General features: G+C 33.4%; 1 pseudogene; it reads right to left on the reverse strand.

The window, feature by feature from the left end:
• Positions 1-491: 491 nt before the first annotated feature.
• Positions 492-1,895, reverse strand: LOC133321435 (eukaryotic translation initiation factor 3 subunit L-like; annotated as a pseudogene).
• Positions 1,896-5,727: the final 3,832 nt, after the last annotated feature.

Consider the following 5,727-nt stretch of genomic DNA (forward strand, 5'->3'; position numbering starts at 1 on the left):
ATGGCAACTCTTGTAGCACTCGGACGTGTTTATTTTTGTGTCAAACAGTGATAAATAATTTTGCTTAATTTTGTTAAAATGCGTAGTGATTTTTATCATATTTGTGTAAAAAGTAACAGTGATACAGTGTATTTGTGAAAAGTGGAATACTAATTCAATTTGTGTTTATTAAAAAGATAAGTGAATTCCCTTTTGTCTGCATATAATCGATCTGTTTTCAATGTTTACATTTTGTTTTTCTTAAGATAAGGTCACTCTAGGCAAATATTTGACTCAAAAATATTTTATTTTGTTTGCCCTAAAAACGTCAAATTTGTGCACTCTTGATTTTGTGTTCACATTGCACTCAAATATTTGACACATTTTGTTTGCTCAAACAGCAGGCAAATAGTTTGACGTGTGGTCACATTTGAGCAAATATTTGCACAATAAAACAGTTTGATCAAACTGTCAAAAAACAAAAAAATATTTGCTCGATATTTGCCAAGAAATTATGGAAGAGGAGCATCGTAAATTATTGTATTGGATGAAGAAATATAGTTAAAAAACATGAAAAGATTCAAAAATTTCAGATATGAGTGTGTGGTTGGCAGATCAGCTTGTTGCCACACTTCATCCATGAATACCATTAATTGATGTTCCATGGGATCCTTGATATAATCTTCAACGGGTGCATCAGCAGCAAGTAGACATGGTCTAACGAAACGTGGGCAGGCGAAAAGGATGAACGATTTGAACACATCCAAGTCACCGCATTGCATTTTGACCATTGCGTCGTGGTAGTTCTTTTCAGGCAACACCTGCTGAATGGATTCATTGATGCACTGAGGATGCAAAACCAAGCAGATAGCCAACATCTGTTCGGCTTGCTTGTTAATTTGATCGTTCTGGAATGAACGTGTACTGTACAATTGCTTGGTACGTTGGATGTACAATAGAACGTCGGAGAATGTGCGAATAGCATCGGCATAACGACGCATCATCATGTAAGCAAAACCAACGTAGTAGGATGTGGAAATCTGGCATGCAGGGATGTGGGAATATTGGATTTTCTTGTGAATTTCAATTGGTTCCAAGACCTTGATGGTAGGCACCCAAAAGCGAATGGACACGCAATAAAGCAACCAATGAGAAATAGCTCAACATCTTGTAGAAGGACAATTCGCCCATTGCCCTGAGAGATGGCTTCCAATTTCTTCTTAATATTGGATATATCTACCAAGGAATGTAGGAAATTGAGGATACACAAAATACTCCAAACGTTGCTGTGGTTAACACACAATTCACGGATTTCCTCCTGGGTTTTGTCGGTGAGACGAGCCCTGTATTGAGCGAAATTTTGGAATTGATAAACGAACTCATCAACCAATTCCCACAATCAAATGTCGGACAATTCCAATTGAAGAAATCACAATAGTTCGTCTGGAATGCGAGCAGGAATGTGACTCATCAACCAATTCCGACAATCAAGTGTCAGACAATTCCAATAAAACTGGACTTTGCGAAGAGATAATCAAATTTAAGGAATCACAATAGTTGAAGAACGAACGGACCAACTTTGGTCCGTCTGGAATGCGAGCATGAATGTGCAAGCATGAATGTGTGATAGTACAACTCCTTGTACAAAATCCCCATCGGTCCAAGCTGATTTGTCGAAATGATGATCGCTGATTCGTGGAAAGGTGTTCTCGTACATATTCTCAATGTCGAACATGTTGCCATCTTTAATGGCCTGGCAAAAGTTCAGCAAGAAATATTTAACATTGTCCGGCATGCGATAGTAGCCATTGCGTTCATAGGCCATATCCAATTGTGTATCAGCAGTATGGGCGTACTCATCGTAGTATTCCACATTGCCATAATCCTCTCCCGTATACATTTTGATGTTATCAAATATTTTCTGATGCAAAATTAAAGAAATTCCACGCAAAATGATTTCTTATAAAATAAGAAAGAGAACAACAACAAACTCTATAATACAAGCGGCCAACGCTGACAACAATGTATGCATCAGCTGTTATTTTCCTTTGTTTGCTCTTACAAAAATATTGTAAGGGCAAATAAATGTTTGCTCAAAAATAAGGCAAATGTTTGCTAGTCAGCGTTCACATTGTGGGCAAATCACGCAAAATTTGATTTGATGTCAAATAATTTTGTTTGCCCAAAATAAAATAAGCTGCTTTTGTGTTTGCCATTGAAAATATTTTGTGGTCAGATTATGGCAAAGAAATATTTGACACTTTTCGTCAAATATTTGCCTAGTGTGACCTTACCTTTACACTGATGTTCGTTATTGTAGTTGTTGTAATTTTTTTTCTTCTTAGTTCGTAGTTTGACGTTATAATTTAACATTTTGTAACATACTTTTAGGCGTATATAATTAAATTGGCAATACCATTTTTTTTTCTTTTTTCACCGAATAATTTTTAAATAATTTTGGGCATATTTTTAGTCATTACATAATAATGGATTGTCTATATAAGGATTGTAACATTACTAGCCTAACTGAACGTCTAATAAGTTGTTGGCTATGTGCTGGTTTCAACAGCAAACAGTTTGACCTAATAACAAATCAGGTCAAAGGTCTTCGCTGGGCTTGCATCGATTGTAGATCCCTAGAAGTCGATTTTTATCGTCTATTTAGGGCACCTAAAATCGAAATAGCAGCCGTGAATAAGGATTTCGAAGCAGTACAATCAACATTTGTTAATTTTGAAAAAATGTTTGCAAAGTTTGAATACGTTGATGGTTTACCAAAGAAGAAGAAATCATCAGCTATTGCTAACGGTGAAAATTTAATTACATTAATTTCACCGATGTGGGTTCCGCCACGCAAGATTGCTGAGAATGATTCCTCGGAAAACCATATAACATCTATAATAGTAATTAAAACTTCTCCTCCTTCTACCAGCAATGAACTAATAGTAGTCCTAGAAGAAGTATATTTATTTCAAGACTTCATTGTAATACTACAGTGGAGAATATTATCAACTACATACAATATAAAAAACTAAATTTAAGTAATACCGATTATGAAATTTTTAAATTTAAATCTTCAACTCAACGGGAAATATCTTCTTTTAAAATTGTTGTGCCGTCAAATTTATTTAGGACTTAATAAATAGATCATTTTGGCCTGATTGTGTTTTAGTAAAAGAATTTGTATATAGGGAATGAAATAACCCAGTAAATCTAGAGGCAATTCACCCTGTGTCGACTGTCTCAAAAAACTAATAAAACCTTTAGCTATACTCTACCAAAATGTAAGAGATCTTAAAACTAAGCTTAAAAATGTTTATTTCAAGTATTTTGGCTGTGATTACAAAATTCTTGTTTTCACTGAAACTTGGTTAAAACCAAATATTGGTGACACAAAAGTTTTGTCTGATCAATATCAAACCTATAGAACTGACAGAGTAAATAAATCTGGTGGGGGAGTTCTTATTGCTGTACACAACTCCATTGCCTCAGAGCGTATTCCTACGGACAATTCCATTGTTGAATTTGTTTGTGTCAAAATAAATTATTTAAATAATATAACAGTTCTAAAATGTTCATATATCGCTCCAAATTCTGAAGCAGACATTTACCTAATGCATTCTAAATTAATAAAACAAGTTTCAGACTTACAAACCACTAAATTTGATTTGATTTGTCTTGGTGACTTTAATTTGCCTCATATAAAATGGATTCCAGGTGAGAATAACATTGACTATTTGCCAGTTTTGTCAACAACCTCGGCACCTGGTATGGATACCTTTTGGGACACCTTATATGATCGGTGTTTGTTTCAATAAATAATGTAAGAAACACCAAAAACAGAATTCTCGATCTTGTTTTTTTCTTCTTTTCCAAACATATCATTATGTAGATGTGCACCCTAGAACCTGAAGATAAACATCATGCCACATTATGTGTAACTTTAGAACTGCAAGATAACTCTTTAAAAAATACTATGCGGATGAAACTTGTTCAAAAATTAAACTTTACGAAGACTAACTTCAATAAATTGCGATACTCATTATCTTATAGCCTAGACAGACGACAGCCGTAATTTGCATTAACAGCCTTAATTCAAATTAATTTATACATTATCCTCATTTTTATGTGTTTTTAATGCACAAAATCAAACTGAATTTATACTGAATTAAGCAATTTCAATATGGCAATGCTGTAGAAAATAAATTGATTGTTGTCAAATTTGTTTACGTTTATGAAAATAAAATTTATAAATAATAGAAAATTCAACAATTATTCAAATTGGGAGCTGTTTTACTATCGTTATAGCCGATTTTCTTCCTTTCTGCAATGTATCAATTTCATAAAGACGTATTCCCAAAAAATATTGAAAACAAATGTCAATATCTTCTTCCTACACACAGACAAACAATAGTTTTGAAACAAAAAATTGTTTCATAAATGCAGAAACTCTCGTCTGTCAGGGGTAAATATTAATTCAAATTAAGAACTTTTTAATGCAAATTAAGGCTGTCGTCTGTCTAGGGTATTATGCTGATTGGAAATTTGAAAATAACATAGATTCGTCTGTTTCATATTTTTATAATAATGCCCTATCAATCTCAGTCCCCGTTCTGAAAGTTAGTTTGGACCGAGGGCCAGCATGGTTTACTCCATATCATAGACGTTTACGTAACATTAAGAGTAGATTATTTAAAAAGTTTAAAATATACAATACATTGTTAAATTATACTAATTATTCTAAAGCTAGACATAAATACAATACAGAGAATTTAAAATGCTATTCAAATCATCTGACCAAAATGAGACAAAACCTTCTATTAAATCCTAAAAGTTTGTATGAATTTGTTAATTGAAAAAGAAAAGTTAGAGAATTTTCTAGTAGTATGAATTATGGTAGTAAAGATTCCGCTGATACGGTTGAAATAGCAGACATGTTTGCAGATTTCTTTCAAAGTACATACTCTACATCCACATTCAACTCAAAGTATGCTTTTAATATTGATAAAATAAACAATTCCCTAATTTTCTTCTAACAGAAGATGAAGTGTTGGATGGTTTAGATCAATAAAGTATTGTTGCTCCCCAGGTACTGATGGAGTGCCTGCGAATATATTGAAAACTTGTGCTTATGAACTGTATAAGCCCCTGACTGCTAGACCCTGGAGATCTAGCTTCATTATCCCTTACATAAGTCTGTAGCAGAAATGTTATTGAAAATTATAGGGGTATTTCAAAATTAAGCGGCATTCCAAAACTTTTCGCACTTTTAGTATTACGTAGAATAATTCATTTCGTTTCGCCAATAATTTCACCTTGTCAACATGGTTTCATAAAAGGGAGATCGACTTTAACTAATCTGATGGAATTAACATGCCATGCACACCATGGATTTTCTACAAAGCAACAAACAGATGTAATTTACACTGATTTTAGTAAAGCATTTGATACTGTGTTACACAAACTTTTATTATTTAAATTGGACGCCATGGGGTTTCCATTCAAAACTTTGGCTTGGATTTCATCCTACTTGCAAAACCGCACTCAAAGCGTGTCTTATAATAATATTTTCTCTAGAAATATTGATGTTCATTCTGGAGTTCCTCAAGGTAGCCATTTAGGTCCACTATTATTTGTGTTATACCTTAATGATCTTCCATCAGTGGTTCAATTTTCTAAAGTGTTGATGTTTGCTGATGATGTAAAACTTTTCAGAAATTTAGACTCACTAAATCAAGCCCTTAATCT

This window comes from Musca vetustissima, unplaced genomic scaffold (assembly GCF_032173495.1).
Source record: "Musca vetustissima isolate MV318-11 ecotype Yass unplaced genomic scaffold, APGP_CSIRO_Mvet_v1 utg107837, whole genome shotgun sequence".
Classification (NCBI taxonomy): domain Eukaryota; kingdom Metazoa; phylum Arthropoda; class Insecta; order Diptera; family Muscidae; genus Musca; species Musca vetustissima.